Source organism: Camelus bactrianus, chromosome 21 (assembly GCF_048773025.1).
Source record: "Camelus bactrianus isolate YW-2024 breed Bactrian camel chromosome 21, ASM4877302v1, whole genome shotgun sequence".
Lineage (NCBI taxonomy): Eukaryota > Metazoa > Chordata > Mammalia > Artiodactyla > Camelidae > Camelus > Camelus bactrianus.
Window position 1 is genome coordinate 13,198,338 of NC_133559.1, and position 24,529 is coordinate 13,222,866.

The 24,529-nt window shown below is 43.9% G+C and overlaps 1 protein-coding gene across 4 annotated transcripts in view; it reads left to right on the forward strand.

Annotated features, from left to right (window-relative positions):
* The first annotated feature begins 210 nt into the window (after positions 1-210).
* The window catches only part of DDR2 (discoidin domain receptor tyrosine kinase 2), a 133,557-nt gene continuing 109,238 nt past the window's right edge, over positions 211-24,529 (forward strand). For 3 of the 4 annotated variants that reach the window (XM_045515837.2, XM_010953779.3, XM_074349726.1), the window contains exons 1-2: positions 211-404; positions 16,188-16,335. The gene's annotated coding sequence lies outside the window, so the exon portion shown is untranslated. The remainder of the gene's footprint in view (positions 405-16,187; positions 16,336-24,529) is intronic. The other variant, XM_045515839.2, reaches the window with a different exon arrangement.

Sequence of the window (24,529 nt, forward strand, 5' to 3'; positions counted from 1 at the left end):
TCTGTCCTATGGTTATACATATTTTTTCTTCTATGAATGGGTTTTGCTGTAAATTATAGCTTTGCCCGTGGTCCCTTGGGTCAAAAGAAATAGTCTCTAAACAGAAAACAGCTCTGATTGGTGACTTTCCTTCTTCCCTCCCCAACCCCCTTTCTAATTGAAACCAAATGTGCAATATATTGGATGCTGGGATCCCTGGCGCTTTCCCAGGAATCCTCAGAATGTGAGGTTTCTCTCAAAGGCATCTTGCATCAGCCTGTGGATGTATGCCTACCGCCGGGCTCCTCCACCGGCAAAGTGGAAAAAGAAGCGTTTCACAACAAAGTCTTCTTTTTGGGTTGGGGGAACGCAGTGGATTATAGCTCTGTTTTCTTCTTTCCAAAACTGTGCACTCCTGGATGAACGTAAGTTATGTGTTTTAGCTTTTTTTTTTTTTTTCCTTCATTTTTTTTTTTTTTCTTTTCCGAAAACGAAAGCTCTGGATATCCTTCTCCTGGTGTCTCAGAAAAAGTTTTGAAAAGGAGGCAGAAGGGGGTTTCAAGTCAGGCGAGGAACGGAAGGGAATGGGGCACCGTAGGCTCGAGAAATCCATGATCTTAGGTTTCTGGGGGGAGGCTGGATGCATGTTATGTAGAGAAGAAGAAAGCGCTGCTAACCAAAGAAGACTGAAGCAAAGTAAACGAACCCATAGCAGCTGCAAGATACAACAAACAGCATTCGCTGAGTTGAAACTGTTGGCAGTCAAGACAGGCCGATCGCAGAGCTGGTTTCAGGGATGGGGAAGCCAGAGCAGGGAGCTGGGTTTTCGGCATTCAGCGGCGGTGTTTAAGGTCCTGAGTTTTGGAGAGGACACCTTTTTGTAATTTTAATTTTTCGGGGAAGTTGCCGACTTAACTGTGAGACGGACAGCTTTGGGTGAGGATTGGGGCGGCCGGGCGGGGGGCTGGGTGGACAGGGTATTTTTCAGTTGGGGACGAGCCTCACTTCCCCACCTCGCAGGCCTGGGTACCTTTCCCTTTGTTATCGAACGACTTGGGACTGTTTGCAGTTGGGACCTCTGAGTCCTGGCTGAAGTTCAAGACTCCCATCCAAGGGGAAAGAGAATTTTTCCAAGCGGCTGAAAGTCTCAGGCCAGCCATTTGAGGCGGGAGCTCGCACGGTTCAAGCCAGGAGGGGTGCAGCACCATTTTGCTGACTGCTGGCCATCTGCATCTGGCCCTGGAGGAACGGCAGAGGCAGAGTCTGCGAAGGGCCTTAGAGATCTCCTCAGACCCTCTCATTTCACAGATGGTGGATGTGGTAGAGCGGCGACTGACACGTTCAGGGTCACACACACAGCACGTTAATAGCAGAGCTGAACAAGAAAGCAGGGTTCTCTTTGCTGCTAATCCAGCGCTCTTTCCACCCCATACCTCCGTGTTTTTGTGTTCATTTCTCTTGAGGCTGTGGTAACAGAGGCTGTTTAACTAACAAGTCACCACGAAGACGTGAGGTATCAGCAAAGGAGGATGCTAAGGGTGGTTCATCGGCTAATGGCATCCATGGCGATACTTGGTGGCCTGTGTAAAACTTAAAAAGCGACCATTTGGGTACTTGCTGTGCACCAGGCTCCGTGCTCAGGGCTTTACATACATCATTTGATTGACTCTCCGAGTCCCTAAGGCATTATTCCTGTTTTATGAATAAGGGGATTAAAGCTTAGAGACGTAGAATGAGTTGCTTAAGGAGCTGCAGCTAATAAGGTTGAAACTCTCGTAGGTCTGACCCTAAACTCTGTGCTCTGAGTCACTCGGCAATGACCCTCCCCTCCCCCACTCCATACACACATTTGATGACTTTCTGAGTCAAACTCCGTGTTTCCCTCGGTGACGAGGTGGCCACGGTGTCAGGCCAGGGGAGCAGCGCGGATCCTCTCTGGGAGGCGACCTCCACACTCGGATGAGTATTTATCTGGCTGCCAGAAAGGGACTGTGGTGGGCAGCTCTGTGCATTTGTTCTGGGTGCTTGGTAGGTAGGTGCCTACCTTTCTTGTGCAAAGAGCCTGGGATTTAGAGTCTGAAGTCCCAAGCGCAAGTTCTGGCTCTGCCTTTCAGCACTTGGCAAAGCTGCTTTCCCTTCCTGCGTCTCAGCCTCTGTGTTTATTACGTTGAAATAACAGTAACACTTTCTGTGTTATTGTTCAGGAGATACTGGACATGAATGCGTCCCGAAGGCTGTGAAGGGCTTACAGGACCGGTTCTCGGGACGGTGATCACTGAAGGCGGGAACGTAATGTCAGGTGGCCTCTGCCATGCTGGGTCTGGCAGGCAGTGCCAGTGCTGGCAAGAGGGCGGTTGCGTTGGGCTGTAAACTCTAAAATGAGTGGCTTGGGTCTCGGTGCTCATCTCTTTTGAATGGAAGCAGCCCTCTACACGGGGAATATTCCTGGCTTTTCTTTCTGAAACTTGCCTCTGGTGGCCTGGCTTGGCCATGATTCCCTACCCAATGAGCTCAGTGGAGGCTGAAGGACGCCTTGCTGTTCAGGCATCCCTTGGCTGGGTCTGCGCTGTCTCCGAACAAGAAAGGGTTAGTCGGGATCAGTTCTCTGGTCTCTCCTCAAAGGACATGGCTTTTGAGGGGCTTCACATTTAGCTGAGGGTAGATCCTTGACCCTGGGCCTTCTTGTCACCAGAGGCACATCTCACCCCATCCTTCACCACATGTTCCTCCTCATAAATTCTCCTCCTGCCTCTGGTCAGAAGGCATGCAGCTGCTCCTGGGGGTGGGGGCTGAGGCCCAGGAGGTAGCGGGGGCCTCTACCTCCGCTTCTGCTGAAGAGCTGTTTGCTTTATAAACACCAAAGATAAGGGAAGTGGGGAATTTCCAGATTCTTTTTCTTAGACTCTTCAAGTTGAAACTCCCAACGGTATCCATGTCTGTGACATAATGGAAAAAATACACAGTGGTCTCTTCCTCTGGTTCCTGGAACAGAGCTCTGAGACCCTCGTCATTTCCTAAGTGAGAAAGAACACTAGGAGCATCTTTTGTTCTAACTTTTGGTCTTTGACGCTCCACTCCTGGCACAGAGCTCTTAATTCCCTCGGAATTTCCTAGGTGACAGGAGTGTCTTCTATTCTAATAAAGTGACTCTGGGTGGGCTCCTGGGTAGGGGCTGGTCCCCAGAAAGACCAAGCCATGATTAGAAACTTGGAATTTTTGGCCTCACTTCCTATCTTCCAGGAGGGGGAACAGAGCTGGAACCTGTGTTGATGATCAGTCATGCCTATGTGATGAAAATCCCCAAAGTAGGAGGTTTAGGGAGCTTCTGGATTGGTGAACATATGTCGTGCTGGGAGGGTGGTGCACCCCAACTCCACAGGGACACAAGCTCCTGGGCTCAGGACCCTCCCAGACCTCCCTCTATGTATCTCTTTGTCTGGCTGTTCATCTGTGTCCTTTATTATATAATAAACTGGTACATGTAAGTGTTTCCCTGAGTTCTGTGAGCTGGTCTAGCAAATGATTGAATCCAAGGTGGTTGGAGGGCTCATGGGAACTGCTGATTTGTAGCCAAGTTGGAAAGAAGTTGTGGGTAACTTGGGGACCTGCTATTTGTAATTGGTGTCTGCACTGGGGGGACAGTCTTTAGGGTCTGAGCCCTTAACCTGTGGGCTCTGCACTAACTTCAGGCAGGGAGTATCAGAATTGCTTGATATGGAAGCCCACATATCTGGTGTCAGAAATATTCTGAGTGTGTGAGTAGAGAAAAACAGTGAGTTTTTCCTAGACAATGTCCAAGCACCAGTGGGAGTGTCAGCCCGAGGAGTCTCAGTGCTCCCCACTGTCCCCTAGCCTCTCTGTTCACACACTGTTTTCTTTCCCTTCCTATGTAGTCACTTCCAACACTTTAAGTCGTATGAATTACCCATCACATGTCACAAATCTAGTTCAGACCTTTCCGTATGATTGCATTTTCAATAGACACATTAAAAATTAGAGTGTAGCCCCACCCCCACCCCGGTATATTAACTTCACACCGTTTTAAATTAACATTACCTCTCATGTACTTCTTTCCAAGTTCCTTTATAAGATCGACTTTCAGACACTTTACATCACCCACACCTCAAATACACCATGCAAACATATTTTTCATGGGCATCCAGAAAGCTAACACCCCTCTAAAAGTGGGCTTCCACAGACCTGCTGACGTTGTGTGCCAGCTGACATAAATGGTGGCCTGGCCACAACGCAGATTCTTTATACCCCTTGCGTTGTTTGAAGCCAAGCAACATAAGAATCAACTCTCTCCCAACAGTGACTACTCAGTCCAGACACGTGTCCCACATCCCCAGGCATCCCAGAGCCTCTCTGAATTAGCAACCATCTACAACGAGGCTCTCGCCACTAAATTAGAAACCTTGGGTAGACCTTAAGGGTCTCCAGATCAATTAAATACGAGTATCTGAGTACTTTGAAGTGTTTCCCATGTGATTCTAACCTGAAACTTCGCTGATATGTCTCCAAGTTTGTTACCTCAGTCGTTTCTCAGCACGAAGTAAGTGAAGGGTTGGTAGAAAAACCATCCATGGTCATATTCCACCCCCCACCCCACCTCTCCATTGTCCTGTGAAGAATTTACCTGTCAGTGCCTCCTTCCCCTGGTTGGCTTCTTGGAGTTTTGTCGAGACCTCCTCATAATGTCCACAACCTGCCTTTTCCTCTTAAGTGGAAGCTTGTCCAGGCCGCAGACTCTTTCCGATGTGAAGTCAGACAGACCTGATTTCCAGTCTGCACTCACTGGTTGTGGGCAAAAGATCTGAATGGACAGCTCACCAAAGAAGATATACAAATGGCAGGTAAACATATGAAACAGTGTTCGACACTATCTATCATTTGGGAATTGCAAATTAAAACAACAGTGAGTTACCACCGCACGTCTATTAGAATGGTCAAAATCCAGAACACTGACAATACCAAATGCTGGTGCTGATACAGAGCAACATGAACTCTCATTCATTGCTGTTGGAAATGGGAAATAGTAGAGCCACTTTGTAAGATAGTTTGGCAGATTTTTACAGAACTCAACATATTCTTATATATGATCCAGAAATCATGCTCCTTGGTATTTACCCAAACAGATCGACAACTTATGTTCACACAAAAAACCTTCACACATATATCTAGGTATACCCTAAAATTAGGTTCCTGGACCCAATTTCCACATGCGTGTTGTATGGGGGGGGGCTCTGCCCCCACCCCCCGCCCCACAACACCAAACAATTCTCTGGACAATAGCTGGGTGTCCTACAATTCAAATGGATTCTGACACTGTCTACCCAGAGATAGCATCAGATTCCACATGTTAAGGGTTCAGTCCCACAAGATCGCCCCCAAGGCCCCACTTCAGAGGCCAGTTGTAAGCCCAGGCTGTTACCTGTGCTTCTGACTATAAATTAGAGGCTTCTGTGCTATCAATGAGAGGCTCCGAAGACCCCTTCCTCTGCTTTGACTAATTTGCTAGAGTAGCTCATAGAACTCAGAGAAACATTTTATTTACTAGATGACTGGTTTATCATAAAAGGATGTAACTCAGGGACAGCCAGATGGAGAGATGCATAGGGCAAGGTACTGGGAAAGGGTGAGGAGCTGTTATGCCCTCTCTAGGCACCACTCGCCCCTAATCTCCATGTACCCATCAACCTGAAAGTTCTCTGAACCCTCTCCTCAGTTTTTATGGAGGCTTCATTACACAGGCATGATTGATTAAATCATTGGCAATTGGTGATTGATTCAACCTCCAGCCCCTCTTGTCCTGGGACGTCAGAAATGTGGTACTGAAAGTTACAATCCTCTAATCACAAGATTGGTTTCCCTGGCAACCAGCTCCCATCCTTAGGTGGGGTCCTAGGGTTACCTCAATCTAACAAAGGGCACCTTTATGGCTCCCATCTCTTAGGAAATTCCTAGGGTTTTGGGAGCTCTGTGAGCCTGCATCTGTGGATGAAGACCAAATATATATAAGAAATATATTTTGGTCCTCTAAATGACCAGATATATATTTCTTATAAACTCCAGTATCACAACACTTCTTATGCTATAGTTCTTTTGCGACTATAAAGCCAAAGCAAATTGATAGATGAAATCAAACATAGCTATAAACTCAGTAAAATAATAAGCCATTATTCTAATACGTGAGATGATGTGGTTTGTTAAAACTAACCACTTCCAAAAGGGGACACATGTGGCATTGAGACCTGGTCTATGTTTAATTTGGGTCTGTTGTTTAAACAAAATTAATACTCATGCAGAAAATGCCTATTGGAGTAAGTGTGTTAAACAGATTGTTAGTAATAGCCTCAAGGGTTTATCTGTTTCGGAAGATCAGATCTCATACTTAACCAAAGCTCTGCTAGTAGGCAATGGTCAAATGTTAGTTTTAATGAGGTACCATCTGATAATTTGGTAAATTGTCTATTCACTCGAAGATAAGGTTAGCATCGGGTGACAATGAAACTGCCACAAAATGGGTATCTAATCTGATTGCTGATAGAATTAGTGACAGAACCGCTGTGCTTGGGTTTATGCCTCAGGTTTCTGCTTTTAAGCCGGGAACCGTTGGTATGGAAAGAGTCAGAGTCCGCATCACACATCTGCTCCCCGGGGGATCACGGCACTGACCCCACTGGCTGAGTAGATTAAACTGCCCCACGCCACCTGGTGACTCAGCCCTCCCACTGCTTCCTCTGTCTCTAGATCACTTCTTGACTTGATCCGGCTTTCCTTTGGCATTTGGACAATTGTAAACACAAGTGAAAGGGCAGGCACTGGAATTGCATGACAGTGCTTGGTCACCACTAGTATCAAAAATTCCAAATTACAGAGTCAAAGATTTAAAATTTTAGAAGTTCTAGAACTGTCGTGGACCTAAAGAATACATTTACACTTAGAGGCACTCTGCTTTAAAGCTACATTCAAGCTACATTTTCCCCCCCTCAGGAAAACCTTTGTGATCTGCCCTCTTTCTTTTAAATTTCATTAATAATGAAAAGTAACTATCCTGGTGACTTAGTGATGAGTGCCTATTGTGTACCAAGATTTATGTTAAGCGCTGTATGTACATAATCTCATTGAAGCTTTCTAAGAATTGTGTGAAGTGGGTAGAGTTAAACTGCACTCAATGGTGCCTCTAGGACCTGGATGGTTTTTTCTCCACCCTTGTATCTGGAGGGCTCACTCCGGGGCTAAATGGTTGTTGAATAATTCAAAGAATGAATGAAGGAAAGAACAATTGTCAATAGAGAATACGTTCTTGGAAAGAATATTCTTTTGGCCAGACCTTTGGAAAATTTAGAGATACATGTTTAAATATCACTTAATATACTCGGTCTAGACTCTCCTGGAGGCCAAGCACGGCCAGGGGAGCCTGTGAGAAGGTGGCAGAAAGCACAGCTCTGTCAATGAAAAAAAGAACGCAGACCTGCCAGGTGCCCCAGAAGATTGATAGAATCAATCTTCTCCTTTCCTAAAACTAAGATCAACTGGACTAGGAAGGCTTAAGAAGCCTTTGAGGCCCAGAAAAGGGTTAATTTTCCTAGTGTTTTGTAGGCATGAAATTTTCTGCTTAACTCATGATTCTGAGGTCAATATAGATTTATTCCTTTATTCAGCAAAAGTTTTTTTTTTTTTTTTTGAGTGATTACTAAGTGCCTTGAATGTCATCAGACACGGTCTTTTCTTGTGTTTATTATCGGTTAGAAAATTCAGGAAATGATAAAGGAAATGGGGGGCTAGTTGCTCAGTGCCTGCAAGCACGAGAGTGTGGGGACGGGGCTGGATTGTCAGGGGACTGGAACTGGATCCTGGAGGTGGAATAAGACTTGGATAGAATCAGAAAGGCAGGAAGCAAAGAGCAGGAAGCCCAGAGGCTTGGCAGTCAGTCAGACTGCCTATGACCAGCCAGCTCTGGACAGTGAGGTGGTGGGAAATTTGCACTGGGGAGCCCAGAGAAATAGCCTTGCATATCTGTGTTTTACTACATTAAGGAGAGCTTCAGATTGTGGAGTTTTGAACATTTGCTTTTATCTTAAGGCAGGTGAAGTGTTTTAAGATTTAACTGCAGCACGTAAGGAAAATTGCAGGGAGAAGGAGTTAAGTCAGGGAGACCCGTTAGAAGGCTGCTCTCAGTCCTCCAGATGTGAAGTGACTGGGTTTGGACCACGGTGGTGGAAGGAATGAGCAAGGACCAGCTAGAGCTGCTGCGTATGTAACCTGAAGGACCCTGGTGAGATAGCATTTCTACTCACCATGCGGCAGAAGCAGAGTGAAGCTCACACGTCTGCTGTGGACTATGTGAGGACCTGGAAACCCGTTTTCCCACAAGAACTCCAGGCTGGAGACGAGTCCTTTAAGCTTATAACCAGGATCCCAAGTCAAAATTTCTCAAATGGCTGTTTCCCCCTTTGATGGGTCTGGATGAGACTGGGGCTCTTGGTTATTTCTCTTTCCTTCTCTGTCTCTCATCGCTCCCCCCAACCCTGTTCCCACAGCGAGGACCCCTCCGTATTTGACACTTCTGCTTGGAAACTACTAAGGAAATCTTGCTAATTGGACAAAGCTGGTGCTTCCCAAAGTACAATCCTTGGAAACCTGTGGATTTTTAAATAGAGAACAACAGGGGCGGAGCAAGGACCAGAGTCCTGTGGCCAAATAAGTCTGGGAAATGCTTACAGAATTAAACAGGTTTCCTTCCTGCAGGACTTCCCAAGGTCTTCAGTGTGGCAGTAAGCATCCTGACCATCCAAGAGTGGTGTAGCTTCTAGTTCTCTGCAGGCTTTTTGGACCATGGAACTCTCTTTTTAAAGAAGCATCTTGAGGGGAGAGGGCTCTAAAGCATATATTTTAAGAAATGAGAGACGAGGGAGTTTGTCTTAAAAATAAGTCTCTTGCACTAAAGGCTGGTAATTTAATGGAAAGAAACAAGAGGCTGGAATTTTGGTCTGGGGTCTACTGCTAACTGGTCACCTCGTCACTGAACTTCTCTGAGTCTGTTTGCACAGAGTTTTTATTAATGCTAGATGAATTCTTAAATTCTTTCAGCTCCAAAAGTCTGTGATCACATGCATATTCGGGACAGGAAAATAATCTGATTTTCCTACTCTGTAATGACACTGGTGGTGGAGAAAGTGGTGGGAAAAGTGAGGGCAGAAGGATGGTGACAACAAGGTGAATAAGATGTGGTTTGAACCCCTCAGCTGATTGTCTGGCGGGACTGATGCAGCAGAGAGCCGTGACGTTTCTCGTTTGCCCTCAGGCTTCTCTGAATCCAACCATGTCCTATGGTGCACGTGCAACTATCTCAGTTACTATGGCAACGCTCATCCCCAAAAGTTGCTTAATCCATCTAGTCTCAGTTTTGCCGATGAGCAGCTCTGAGACCTTGGATAAGTCAGTTAGCCCTCTGGGCCTGAGTTTCCTTCATCCGTGGACTAAGGGGGCTGGGTTAGATCAGGGAGTCCTCATGCTGTGTGAGGAGGAACTGCTTTTCAGTTGTCCTGAGTCCTGCCCAGAGGGTGATAGGGGAAGCAGAGACATCCTCCCCTCATTCAGGGCAGGAGAGCCTCAGAGTCCAGTCTGCAGTTTTCTTCTCTTCCTTCTTCCCAGATCATCTCATCTGCCTCAGGCCTCAATTGTTTGCCTTTATGTGCTTGACGTTCAAATGTGTATCTCTAACACCAAACTCTCTCTTTATGTATTTATTTATTTATATTGAAGTTATAATTGCTAAGCAATATTATATAAGTTACAGGTATATAATATAGTGATTCACAATGTTTAAAGGTTATATTCCATTTATACTTATTATAAAATATTGGCTATATTCCCCATGTTATACAATATATCCTTGTAGCTTATTTTATACCTAATCATCTGCCCCTCTTAATCCCCTACCTCTGTGTTTCCCCTCCCCCGCTCCTCACTGGTAACCACGAGTTTGTTCTCTGTGAGTCTGCTTCTTTTCTGTTATATTCACTAATTTGGTGTAATTTTTAGATTCTATATATAAGTGATATCATACAGTAGTTATCTTTCTGTCGGACTTATTTCATTTAGCATAATGCCCTCCAAGTCCATCCATGATGCTGCAAATGGCAAAATTCTGTTCTTTTTTATGGCTGAGTAATATCCCATAGTATGTATGTGTGTGTGTTTGTGTGTGTGTGTGTGTGTGTGTATCACATCTTCTTTATCTGTTCATCTGTTGTTGGAACCAAACTCTCTCTTGAACGCCAGACTCAGATTTCTACCCCTCTGCTTGGTGTATTTACCTGTTTCCATTGAAAGGAAACCAAATTCGTCATGTTCAACACCAAACTCGTGATCTTTGCTTATGAACTGATTTCTCTTCCAGTTTCCCCAGATTTCATCAATACATGAGGATGGGCTCCTGGTCTCCTGCAGCCGGGGAACACGGGCTTCCTTGACTCCTTCCTTCTCCCCTGTGACAGCCAGTTGCTGGCTGATCCTCTCTCCTCTCCACATGATTATTATCACACCTCCATATTCTTTCTTTTCCCTTCCCGATGTCACTGTTCTAGGTCAGGCTCCCTTTGGCCACTCTGCCCCCTCTCCTCCAGAGCCTCCCACATGCCAGCTTAAGTCTTGTAGAGCCTCCCTCCACCTCCCATCCCTCTCTTCCAAAGCTCTTCCTGGGTCACCCATGCTCACTTCCTGCCAGCACCCACAGCCTCAACCACCTTCCAGCTCTAGCGTCAGTTTCTGAGGTGTTCCTGTCCTCCAGCCCCTATTTGTTGATTGTCTTATTCCATAACTTGTCTATTTAAATTGTTCCCTTTTCTTAGACTTTTATTTATTTTTTTCTAATCAACAACAGTTTTTTAAAATTAATTTTTCAGATTCTGTCACATTATTGAAAAAGTTCGCTGGAATCTAAGTGTTTAATGGACATCACATGTCTTAATGCATCTTTCTTTTCTTCAGTGCAGTTTTACTATCTGCCGACATTATATTTTTCCAATAGATGTAAAATCTTTTGTACAGTTTCCCATTTCTCACTATTTTGAATTAAATGATAATGAACGTCCTTATGCATACAGCTAGCTTCTTTGATTGAATTATTTATTTTCTTATGATAACTTCTCATGTATAGAATAACTGGGCCAAAGAGGACGAGCTTTTATAGGCTTTGATAAGTATTGACAGATAAGAGTTCCCATTTATGTAACTGTTAGCAATGTGAGTGAATTCCACTTTGACCACTACTTAACAGCATTGAATTGGGTTATATCATCTGTTAATTAATGTATACAGTGATAACATTATTTTAGACATATCTGATATTTCAACTATTCCTTTTTTTTTTAAATGAAGTATAGTTGATTTACAATGTTGCGTTAGTTTCAGGTGTACAGCAAAGTGATTCAGTTTATTTATATATATATATGCTTTTCCATTATAGGTGTATTTGTATATTCATATACAAGGCCTTGAATATAGTTCCCTGTGCTATATAGTAGGTTCTTGTTGTTTTATCTATTTTATATATAGTGGTATGTATCTATTGATCCCAAACTCCTAATTTATCCCACCCAACTTCCTTTCCCCTGAGTTTGTTTTCTATGTGTGTAAGTCTGTTTCTGTTTTGTAAATAAATCTATTTGTGCCATTTTTTTTTTAGATTTCACATGTAAGTGATATCATATAATATTTATCTCTGTCCGTCTGACATACTTCACTTAGTATGATAATCTCTAGGTCCATCCACGTTGCTGCTAATGGCATGATTTCATTCCATTCTATGGCTGAGCAGTGTTCTGCGGTATAAATATAACACATCTTCACTATCCAGTCATCTGTCGACGGGCATTTCGATTGCTTCCATGTCTTAGACTTTTATATTTACTTTCCTAGTTATATTTCAAGGGTCAGCTCAGATGATGCCTGCTCCCTCCTTCAAGTCTTCCCTGAACACTCTACTGGCTTGATTTTTCTTCTTTTAGCATCTTATTCTTTCTATTTCATTATCCCACCAACCCAAATATATATATATTATTGTTATATATATAGTTATATCTATTATATCTTATATTCACTTTATCTTCTTCAAGGCCAGGGAACATCTTTTCTTTGTCTTTAGCATTTATAGTATCTGATACATACTAGGGGCTAGAAGTGTTATTGGCTAAATCAATATTAAATTATTAGTCTATTTTGAAAATAATAATGATAAATTAAAATAATCTATTTATCTTAATGATTGGTCTAATCAAATACAAATAAAATAAATAATCTACAAATCCAAAACTAATAAAATATTGGTTCTGGTGTCCTGCCATTCTGCTTTTGTGTCTAGTCTAGATATGGTTCTTTGAAGAATTTTAGTTTTAATTTTTTACAATATTAGGTTAGTAAAATCACTAACTTACAGTTAAGGATAATTTATCTCTCTTGTGAGGCCATTATTATGAAGCCTTGCTGTGTCATGACAGAGCTGGTTTCCTTTCTAGTTGGAGCATCATGTAATGACGTGGTGAAAAACTTGAGCTTTGGCGGGGAGAGTATAGCTCAGTGGTAGAGTGTGTGGTTAGCATGCTCGAGGTCCTGGGTTCAATCCCCAGAACTTCCATTAAAAGAAATTTTTTTTAAACAAATAAACAAACAAACAAACAAACCTAATTGCCCCATCCATAAATAAACTAATAAAAGGAAAAAATGGCAATGGTTAATTTAAAAGACAAACAAACAAACATAAGCTTTGGAGTAGGACAGACCTGCTTTTGAATTCTAACTCTGCCTTTGTTAGCTGTGTTACCTTGGGAAATTAACCTAGTGTCTCCAAACCTTAGTTTCCTCGTCTGTGGATGGAGGTTACAATGCATCTGTAATACGTGAGGTCCTGTAATTCTTGCAAGTGCTGGTTCTACTCCTGGGAATTGTTCACAAGTAAATCTCTCTTCATCCTCACCTGAGCGGTTCTCCCAAACCTGGTGGATTTTCACTAGGTTTATGGGCCTGAAAATGCAAACCACACCAGCCTAGAGCATTTCAGAGGCAGACTGGAAAGTTGAAGCAGAATTGCCAGGAATGTTGATGCCTGTTTTCCTGGCCTGGTGAGGAGGAAAGCAGACTGTGTCTCTCATTTTTTTTTTTTACATTTTTTGTTGATTTATAATCATTTTACAGTGTTGTATCAAATTTCAGTATAGAGCACAATTTTTTCAGTTATAATTCATTGTCACATTTTTTTTTCTCTGTGAGCTATCATAAGATCTTGTATATATTTCCCTGTGCTATACAGTATAATCTTGTTTATCTATTCTACATTTTGAAATCCCAGTCTGTCCCTTCCCACACCCTGCCCCCTTGGCAACCACAAGTTTGTATTCTATGTCTATGACTCTGTTTCTGTTTTATATTTATGTTTTGTTTGTATTTTTTTTTTTTAGATTCCACATATGAGCTATCTCATATGGTATTTTTCTTTCTCTTTCTGGCTCACTTCACTTAGAATGATATTCTCCAGGAACATCCATGTTGCTGCAAATGGTGTCATGTTGTTGTTTTTTATGTCTGAATAGTATTCCATTGTATAAATAAACCATATCTTCTTTATCCAGTCATCTGTTGATGGACTGTGTCTCTCATTTTGAATCAGACAGATGACCAACATCTCATGGGAAAAAGAAAAATTATCTGTCATCTTCTATTGTCCCAGTCTCTGCTAACTCCATACTTACTTAAACACTAGACTCCGGGGTTCCCTGAAAAGCCAGTTCAGTCCAGGACATAAGATCAGTCTCACATATTATTTCTGTTCGCAGAACAATAAACGAGGGAGGCTAGCAATTACTGCACATTGAGCACCTACCATGTGGAAGGCACATTTAATAGAGAATTACAACGATTCTTCTTAATAACTTTGCAAGATAGGTATCATTATCTCCATTTTATAAGTTAGTAGAAGCTGAGCAACAACCAGGATTATAAAGCTGGTGAATCTCAGAGTGAGGAAATGAACTCAGATGGTCTGCATACATTTTAGCATTTGAAGCCTGCAATGTAATTGGACCGAATTAGCCATACGAGGTGAGAGTTTCCTCTTCTATGTCAGGGAAATTGTGCTCTAACAGGGTTAACCTTTGGCACCTTAGTACCACAGGGAAGCAGGTTTCAGAAATCCCGTTTGGGGAACACCTGGACCCTGGTCCTGCTTTCTGCCCCCATGATGAGGTGACACTGATGGTAGTATGTTTCAAGAGAGGTTGATGTTTGTAAACATTCCTGCACAAACAGGCACAGATTATTAGTGCAAGTTTTTCTAGAACAGTGAGGTAAGCCCCAGATATTAAAAGACTGTACCATAGCACAAATTTTGATATTTTCTCAAATTTTGAAGGCTTCAGCTGCCTACCTTGTCAGAGAACTAGAAGCCAGAGGAAAGCTGTACTAAAATACATGTGACATATGTTCTTGCTCTCTGTGGCCACTTTATTCCCGTGAAGTTCTAGATCTTTCACTGAAGAAACTGGCAACTTACAGTAGCCATTCGGCAACCCACGTGGATGCTCTGGCACTATGCAGAGTTATGTATCATTGTATCTATTTGGCGGAATAAGATAAACCTGTGGAAAGGAATGATATAACTACATATGCCAAAATGCAACTCCCCCCAACGTGTATAACAGAAAACCCAAGGTGAATAGGATGCTAATACTTTTTTTTTTAATTAAAAAACCCACTGTGGATGGGAATGTAATTTGGTGCAGCCATTACGGAAAATAGTATGGAGAGTCCTCAAAAAACTAAAAATAGACTTACCATGTGATCCAGCAATCCCACTCCTGGGTGTATATCCAGAGGGGACTCTAATTTGAAAAGAAACATGCACCCCAGTATTCATAGCAGCATTATTTACAGTAGCCAAGACATGGAAAGAACCTAAATGTCCACTGACAGGTAACTGGATAAAGAATTTGTGGTATATTTATGCAATGGAATACTACAGTGATTAAAAAAGAATAAAATAATGCCATTTGCAGCAACATGGATGGACCTGGAGATCATCACTGTAAGTGAAGTAAGCCAGAAGGAGAAAGAAAAATGCCATATGATATCACTTGTATATGGAATCTAAAAAAAAAAAGACACAAATGAACTTATTTATAAAACAGAAACAGACTCACAGACACAGAAAGCAAACTTATGGTTACTAAGGGGGAAAGAGGGTGGGAAGGGATAAATTGGGAGTCTGAGATTTGCAAATACTAACTACTACATATCAAATAGATAAACAAGTTTCTACTGTACAGCACAGGGAAGTATATTTAATATCTCATAGTAACCTATAATGAAAAAGAATATGGAAAGGAATATGTGTATGTATATGTATGACTAAAACATTATGCTATACACCAGAAATTGTAAAGTAATTATACTTCAATAAAAAAATGAAAAAAACCCCTGCACATCCATATCGTTTTATATATGTGTAGGATGCTTCTAGGAGACTACTCTGTTGGTAACTGATAACCAACTGCATCTAAAGAAGGAGAATGACAGTCTGAGGTAGAAGTGAGACCGTATGGAGTAGTGGGTCCAGTCTGGTCTGGGGAGTCCTGGGATTTCTTGAGACCCTTTCAGGGGATCCCCCAGATCAAAACTATTTTCATAAGTAACACTAAGATGTTTTTGCTCTTTTGACTCATTCTCCCATGAGTGTATGGCAGAATTTTACAGATACTAAATGACATATGCTTTTGCAACACGCTGAATCCAGAAGCAGATAAGAGAATCTGTTCGATTGAGCCAGATATCAAAGAGATTTTAAAAAGTATAAAACAATGTCACTTTTCTCCCTGAAGTTTTTTGAAAATAGCTGTTTTTACAAAAAAAAAATTCTTTATGTTAACATGCACTTACTGTTTTAATGAGTTAATAAATAATAAATGAAAAAGTCTCTGTTTTAAATTTCTAAATTGACAAATAGCAATTGACAAGTAGAAAATAGCAATTGACAAATACCCCGTAAACAAAATCTCTTAGAGGATTTGTCAGATTCCCTCAGGGCCTGGGGTACTTGGGAGGCTTCTGTTTGATAGTGGTGGGCAGAAATGTCAAGTAGAAAAGAAAATGTGAGCGAAGAAAAAGCTTGTGGTAAAATACTGCTTTCCCTTTTCTCCCCTTTCCTAAAGGCAGAGCTACAACTGGCCGGGGGTTCAATGCTCTAGAAAGTTCCGAGGCACGTGGCTTGAAGCAAAGGAGCTGCAGTAATTGAAGAGAAGCAGGGGCCGGCTGTTCTTGGGGATCCTGATCCTCAGAGAATGTTCTGCACCCGTTGATGTAAGTAGGACCAGTCACTGAAGCTGTGTTGCCACATGAGATTAGGGTGACAGTGTGGCTCCCCGTGAGCCCCTCACTTACCCTGGAGGGTGTCGCAGGGAAAGGTGAGCAGCTGGGTTCCGTCCTAGAGCTGATATCAAATGAAAGACCATGCATTTGGTAGTTTGGGAAACCCAATGCTGTGTGTCAGTTTCCTCTTTGTACTTCACTGATCCATTTGTGGCCAGCCCAGATGAGAGGCCCATCCTGGGGTGTCCTGGCTCAGGGTGTCTTCCCCAGCTCTGAGTGGCCCAGGAAATCTAGTCTGTTCCTGTCCCTGCAGGACCCACTGGAATCTCAGGAGTTCCTGGGCCACTTCCAATAGTACAATTTCATATATATATATATTTTTTTAATAAATAAATTGTAGTTTTCCAGCAATAATTTGAGATGCTTTAGAGGAAAATAATATTTAATAGAACAACTAAAACTAGAGTAAGGGAACCAGATCCCTGTAATAAGGTCTGGGGGAATTAAATATCCAGGAAAACCTACCCCAGGGATATTTACTCTGGATAAGTGCAACACTTAGCCCTGGAACTCACGGCAAAAAGAGAAGCAGAGCTTTCATGAGGAAACCAAAAACATCTGCACGGGTCCAAGAGGTCTGCTGTAGGTGAATTTTGGTGTGAATGGGACTTCCCAGTTTATCCTTTAGCAGACTCAGATCCCACCAGCAAAGCTAGTAATTGCCACGTCTGAGACCTTCTCAGCCTGGAGCTGACTGAAGGCAGAAACCTGCCTCCTTGCTGCCTGGATCCCCAGCATCTGGCTCGGGGTCTGGCTCGCGGAAGATGCCCGGTGAGAACTCACTGCCTTGACTTAGGCTTACGTCACTCTCAGCTTCTGTGGTGCCTGTTGAGTGAAAGGACGATTGAGTAAATAGTGGGGACCAGTGAGTTCCTGGGACGAGGGCAGGAGGTTAAAATTATTTCCTCATATCCCCAGGAGATTTCTTCCCGCTATGAAATGCTGCCGGGATTATCTACTCCTTTCTGTTTGTTATCTAGGTAACGCCTCCTCCCCCCCCCCCCATTACCCCTTAGCCTCCTTGTGGTGATAAACTATCTTGGGTCCCCTTCTTATAGGTTGCCTTGAAACCAATTTCCTTTCCTTCCTCCCTCCCTCCCTTCCTTCTTTCCTTCGTTCCTTTTCTTCCAGTAGACTCTTGATACTGGAGAATGATGCACATTTCAGAATGAATAACCCTTAGCGACATTTTACCACTAACCAGAGGCGAGTGCAGATTTCCTCTGTTACATCAGACTCCTCAAACATTACTTAGCAGTGAATCATTTCATTTTACCTTTCAGGAGGGTAAAGGTACCTGTCACTGTGGTCTTTTCTTCCCCTGCCACCCGGTCTTAAATGACTATTTCGAGAAATTATTTCAATATCCAAGGCATGTGCTATGAATAGCCTTGGTTTGAGAAGCCTGATCTGGGTGCCTCCCCTACCCCCACCATCCTAGAATTATGCCTAGAATTATCTCAAGCACTTTGGCTCCCCCAGGAAAGAGCCCTTCTGGTTTCTTCTAGTTGCCAATGCAGGCTTCCTCCTTTTCTGAGAATGATGAGACCAAGTATTCCAGTCTGTTTAGAGACTTAATAAGTCTCAGCTTCCTGTGTCTCTAGTTAATAGGAAGAGCAAGTCATTTAGCATCTAAACTGGAACACTTGTGAGGGAAGGGGGCGTTATTAATAATAGAAACTCTGGAACACGAGGCTTAGTCTGTGTGTATGGTCACCGACTTTTCGAAGATCTTGCATCTTTAATGAAGTCGATGAGCTCAGAAGGTTAACGATAGCTTTTGGAGATAAACTCCCTGAATTCTGTGCAGTTGTCTATTTTGGGCCCCTGGGGACTCTGGCATAGACTTCCTAGCGCCGAGAGTGTCTGATAAGCCGGTGGAGAGCCCATCCCCGGGGCAGACCATCGGGACTGCCACAGACACGGGGGCCTGTGTTTGTGGGACCCAGGGGTGCGGGCCTGCCTTCCTCTGCCCTTCTTCCCTGCCTCTTCCGCCTCCCCCACCTTCTCCTCCGCCTTCTATTTTTTCCTGACCCTCATTCTCTTGCTCTGCCCGCTCCCCGCCACTGTTCTGTTCTCTGGTCCTTTCCTCTTTTGTCTCCCTCTTTCTCTCTGTTCCCTTCTCTCCATTTGTCCCTCACAGTCTCTTCCTCTCTCTCCCAAAATGGCTCTTTCAACACTCTTGGAGAGCAGCTCAAAAGAGCCTTGCTGCCAACGTTACTTTCTCCTTTAAAGGAAAAGCTTGTGTTTCCAACTGTAACTTGATTTTCCTTCATGAGTTACAAACTGTCTTTTTCCCGTTGCAAGTGGCCTGTATCTCATGGGCCTCTTTGATGGGAGGTTCTGGTGTCGTGTGTCCTGGGGGACGGGGACGTGTGCTCGGGCATGAAGACAGCATGGCCTGGGGTGAGGGAGGTGAGGGTGGCGGTGGCGGTGGGTGGACGTTGGGGCCATGACAGGAACAAACCTGGGAGGTGTCTGCTTGTCGTAGAATGGATTATGGGCTGAGATAAATGAGGTGCTGTGATCACGCTGCTGCATGAAGCTCAGTGTCTGAGATTTTGGAACTGGGCTGTGCCAGGATCATTTTAGAGAAGGCAGGGTCTGCATCAGCGTCGAACTAATCAGGGAGCCACAGCTGTGGCGGGCGTGCCACCACAGGACAGGAGGGAGCCCGTTAGAAACGGAGGAAGTGAGCCCTTCACCGGGAACTGCGGGGTAGGTGTGCCAAAGTGTAACACAGACATTCTGAAAACATTCTGAAAAGCAGAAGCTGAGAACAGTCTGCAGTGATCTGAAAAAGGACCAGTGGGCAAGACAACAACATGCTTTTTTTTTCTTGTGGGATCCAAGGACTTCGCGTAGTATGTTTACTTACTAAAATAATAACACTGTTTACCCAGCACCTGTGATGTGTAAGGGACCCTGGAAGTGACTTGGAGGGATTCAAAAATAAACAAGCGATAACACCAGCCTAGGTTGCACGTGGCTAATTGGAGCGGGAAGGGACACAAAAGAGCAATACACTCCAGGGAGGTGAGGATGTATGGCGAGAGTGATGAAAGGTGGAAGGAAGGAGAGAGCACTTGTAGCTGGGCTGTCAGAGAACAAAGGCCTTGACCATGGAGGGCGTGGAGCTTGGGCCAAACCCGGGAGTCTAGGCAGGATTTTCAACATGCAGAGAGAAAGACGTGGGTCAGTCATCGTCAGGGAACTGACCTAGGCAACCAGGATGCAGGATGACCAGTAAACAAGGGCTGCACTGGGCACACCGGTGGAGGGGAGAGAGGAAGTAGCAATCTCCTGGGAGCAGAAGCTCGGGGTCAAGGAGTGGAGGAAGATAAAGCTGGAACGGAGGGTGGCTGCCAGACTGGGGAGAACTCTGCCCACTGGCTGGGCTGAGACATCTGGATGCCATCCTAGGGATTCAGTGTTTGTGTGGTACCTGCTCTAGGAGGGAAGGATGGCTTCGCTTTTGGAGATGCTCACTTCTGATGCCCCTCGTGCTGTGTGTGGGTACAGTTCTCAACCAGATTTAAGGTGTCATAACAATAAGCCATTGGGGGAAATATTTGGGAGCCAAAAAATATATCTACACGAAACACTTTGAGCCAGTGTTTTCTAACATCTCAATCTCTTGCTTTTGCTTTGAGCTTTGTAGCTTTTAAGCATTGATTTAAGGGGGATCCACAAACTGTATGCCCTTAGAGTTGATCTAGGGCTGCTAGAAAGAATCTTATTTGTATTGTGTCAATTTTCATTGCCTTAGAATTTCTTACATTACATCAACCATTTTATTCGGAGATTGTGGGCTGAAGGAATCATGTTGTGTTCCTGGCTGGAAATGGTTGCAGAATTTCCTCCTGACCCTGAATCTGCTCAAAATTCCTGTGTCCTGGCTTAGAGAGCCCCTGGTTCCTCCCTTTATGATGGATGAGAAGGACTGGGGCTTCCTTCCAGACATTCATAGCACTTGTCGGGGTTTCTCACTGATGTCTCATTGTCTTACAGGAGACATTCACAAAACCTCTTGTACTTACTAATTTTGTTATGTATATGAGGCTTCCCCCAAAAGACTGTGAGATCCTCTTAGTCAAGGTCTGAGGCTCTATCAGAAATGTTTGCTTTGGCGTAACATTTAGCATAGTATTATGCATGTGCTGTTCTGCCTGAGGGTAGAGGAGCTGGATGGGTAGTGGTGGACTGCTGGTACCCACCTGTTCCCATGTGCCAGTATTGGGTTTTGTAGAGAGTGGGCTAAAATAGATCTTTGCTAATCAAAGCATCAACCACTGACAACATCAGTATCATCTGGGAGCTTGTTGAAAATACAGAATCTTAGGCCTTGGAATCTGTAATTTGATTAGTGTTTGAAACACATTGGTTTCCAGATGTACTGTATATAGATCACTTGGGGATCATGTTAAATATCAGATTCTGATGTATTTCAGGGTTACTTAGATAATGATAGAACAAGTACTCCTGTTCTTGTAAATAAAGCTTTATTAGAACCCAACTATGTTCATTTACATATTGTCTATGATTTCTTTTGTGCTACATCCACTTATGGCCCACAAAGCCTAAAATATTTGCTATCTGTGCCTTTACAGAAACAAGTTCGCTGAACCTCAGCATATGAGATGAACCCTCACTATTTTCTTAAAGAAAGGACATAGCTGGGAGCTTTCGCCCCAGTGGCAGAATTTGCAAGCCCATCTTAACCCATCATGGCGTCGCTGAATCATTAATTCTTAATTCTCAAGCAGGCAATGAAGGGTCTTGAGCCCCAGATTATTCCAAATAGCGGTACCAAAAAGTCTGTGACTTTCCAAGGCCCATATCATATCTCCCTCCTTGAAGAAATGATTGTGACTTTATTGAGATCTTTCCTCTACAGATTGATCCCATTAATTATTCAAAATAAGTTAGGCTTTTCTCAAGAATTGGAAAGACCCAAGAGGAAATTCTGAATAGAAATGTTTGGGACTAAGGAATAAAAACAGCCTTGTATGGGTTGGGTCGAATCCTCATTTTACTACTGAAACGGTAGCCCTAGCCCCAGCCCACCCCTGGGCTGTTCCCTGGCAGCCAGACTCAGATGGCCAGGGCCTGGAGTCCTTCCTCTTGTTCCCTGGGGAATCCCACCACCTGTCTCTTATTTGGAGCTTTTGAATTGTGAAATGATGGCACACACAAGCGACAAGCTTGCTGCATGTGTATGCCAAGCGTCCGAAGGCAGAGGCAGAGGCTTGGGCGGAGAAGCAGGAAGTGCGGAAGGGGGTTGCTGGCAAGGAGGCCTCTGCTCACAGACACAATGGAGGGGAGCTTGTGGGAGGAGAGAGGCGGCCCCAGGCAATCACCTGAGGATGTGGGCGCACTGAGTCTTGGAGATCCTGGTTCTCCTCCTTCCAGAACCAAGTCTCAGAGGAGGCAGGCGTAGGAGAATTAGGATCCTTTCCCCTTGTCTGGAGTTATCTGGAGACACAGGGTTTTGGTATGGGGTTCTGTGGGAGTCTTTGCTGTAGCACTAGGAACTCTGGCCTTCCTTAGTATCTCTTCTTTCTGTCTGCATAGCCCAGGACACTAAAAAAGGTTTTTTTTGAGGTGGTGGAGTGGACAAAAGTGGCGAGTCCTCTCCTCAATTCCAGCATCTATCCACCAATTCGGAGAAATTGTAGGAGTGAACTGGGGCCTCGTATGTTGAGAACACCTGCCCTGTTGCCAGGGAGCTCTCCTGGAGTTCTCTAAGGTGCCTCAGCCAGTTAGCTCAGCTGATCAGAATGTGGTGGTTTTAAAGCCAGAGTCACTGTCTGGGCTGATATTTCAGCCATTCTCTCCGTTGGAAGAAGCATAATGTATTCATTCATTCATTCATTCATTCATTCATTCATTCATTCATTCATTTCTTCCCTCACTCAATGACTATTCATTGAAAACCTACGGTGTCACAGAATAGTGGGAAAAACAAGAACTGGAGAGTCAGAAACCTGAGTTCACATCCTAGTTTCCCCATCCGTGCGCCAGCGTCTCATTCGAGTTCCAGTTTGGTTGGCACGTCTCTTCCTTCCTCGCCCGCTTTCTCTGACTCTCCCTGACTCTGCAGGTTGCACCCAATGCCTCTTCTCTCTACTTTTGGTGCAACTTCTGCAGTCTGTCCTCACACCTATTATGTGGAGATGATCTGTTGATTTTCTGTCTCTCTCCCCAGATTGTAAAGCCATTGATGGCAGAGATCTTCATAAATACTTGTTCACTCTCACTCCTGACACATATTAGAAATTAAACGTGCATCTGTTGCCCTGAAAGGACCTGGCTGGGTGACGTAACTTTCCTGAAGTGTGTTTTTTCTCATCTGTGGGATGAAGGTGATAAGAACGTACCTCATGACTTTGTCGTGAGGTTTAAATCACAACAGGACATTGTGGGAAAGGTTTAGAATGTTTGGCAGACTGTTCTGTGAACATAAATTGCCCACAAATATTGTGGTTGTTCTCATGTCTAGATTGATTGGGATTTGGTAGGAGACAAGTCCAAGAGAATCAGGAAGGTATGTGATGACCTAGCCCACGTTTCTTAAACAGAATGATTGAATGAAAGAGGGCCTGGAGACTTAGTTTGTCAGGCACGGTTTGGGTGTATGAGTTGACAATGGACAAGGGGACCCCCTCCTGCAAGCTCTAGTTCCCCTCCACTAGATTATATGCTCACAACAGCGGGGACATGCCTCATTTGTTTCTCTGCCCCTTTATGTTCCTAAGCACAAAGTGAATAAGTAGATAATTGAATTTTGATGGGCACTACAAGGCCCAAATCTCCTGACCCTTAACATCTCCCCATATTCCTGGCTTGTATCTGCCTTGTCTTGAGAACTTGGATAGTGGAACCGTTCTACAGAAAACATAGATTTGGGGAGAAAAGAGTAAGTTCTGCTTGAAATACGTTGAGTGGGAGATCTGGCTGTCAAATATTCAGGGCTGGGAGCTGGAGCCTGGTTATGTAACTTTTCACATGTCTGTTTTAGCTCCTAGAACCAGACTCAGAGCTCACTGTATAGCTCCCAGGGTGCTTGACGCTCACTCATTAAAAAGCATGTGATAAGTATTTCTTGATCCATTGCAAAAATATCAGGCTGTTTCCCATGTAGGTAACAAGGCAGTGCCGCAGATGTTGGAGCAGAGGTGTAAGATGATCTGACTTCTGCTGCAGGAAGACCTGACTTTGCTGCAGGGTATGAGAAAGATGGGAAGGGAAAAGACCTGGGGGTGGGGAGGCCCAGCAAGAGAGCAGATGGGCAGTGAGGGAGTCTGAAGCCGAGCTCTGCCAGGAGGGATGGAGTGGAGGGGGTCTGACTCCGCGAGAGACTGGTAACTCATCTCTCCCCATAGCATCAGCCCTAGAGAGGTCTCACTGCTCTGGGAGAAGCACTGACCAACCTCGAGTGGCTTTGGAACAAAAGCCAGTGACTGCATCCAAGGGAAGATAATGAGAAACACACAGGCCGTGAAGATCAGGAAAGCACCACTAATCTTTTTGTTGCAAAACTTTACTTTCCCAAACCATGGGCAAGGGTGCAGAAGACTCTGCGTGTGAACTTGGCCCCTTTACTAGGAAATAAAAGATGGAATCTCCCTTAATAAATCACAGAACTGACCCTATCCAAGAATCTGAGAAGGATGGAGTGGGTGGTGAGGAAAGGGAGGGGGGTGTGATGCTGATCAGTAGACAGGAGAAAGCAACAATGCAGACAGTGGCCCAAGGTGAGGAGACTTGAAATTTCATCTAAGTCCCCCCACCCCTAACAGTGTGATTTTACAAAGAGTGTTCTTTTCTTCAAATATGAAATATTTTTGTAATTAGAGCAAAGCCCTTAAAAAGGAGAAACTGCTTTTATTCAGTTGAAACCTCTAGTAATTCTATATACAGAATAAGATCCCAAGAATTAAAAATCAATTCAACAAAACATATGAATGACCTTAAAAAAATTTCTGTGCTATTTGATGTAGGAGTTTAACTTTTATGAATCTGTTCTAAGAAGACAACCTGAAAGGAACAAAATTTATACACAAAGATAGATGCACTGGGTACAGAAAAGAACTCATCTAAGTGGCCAGTATTGAGGATATGG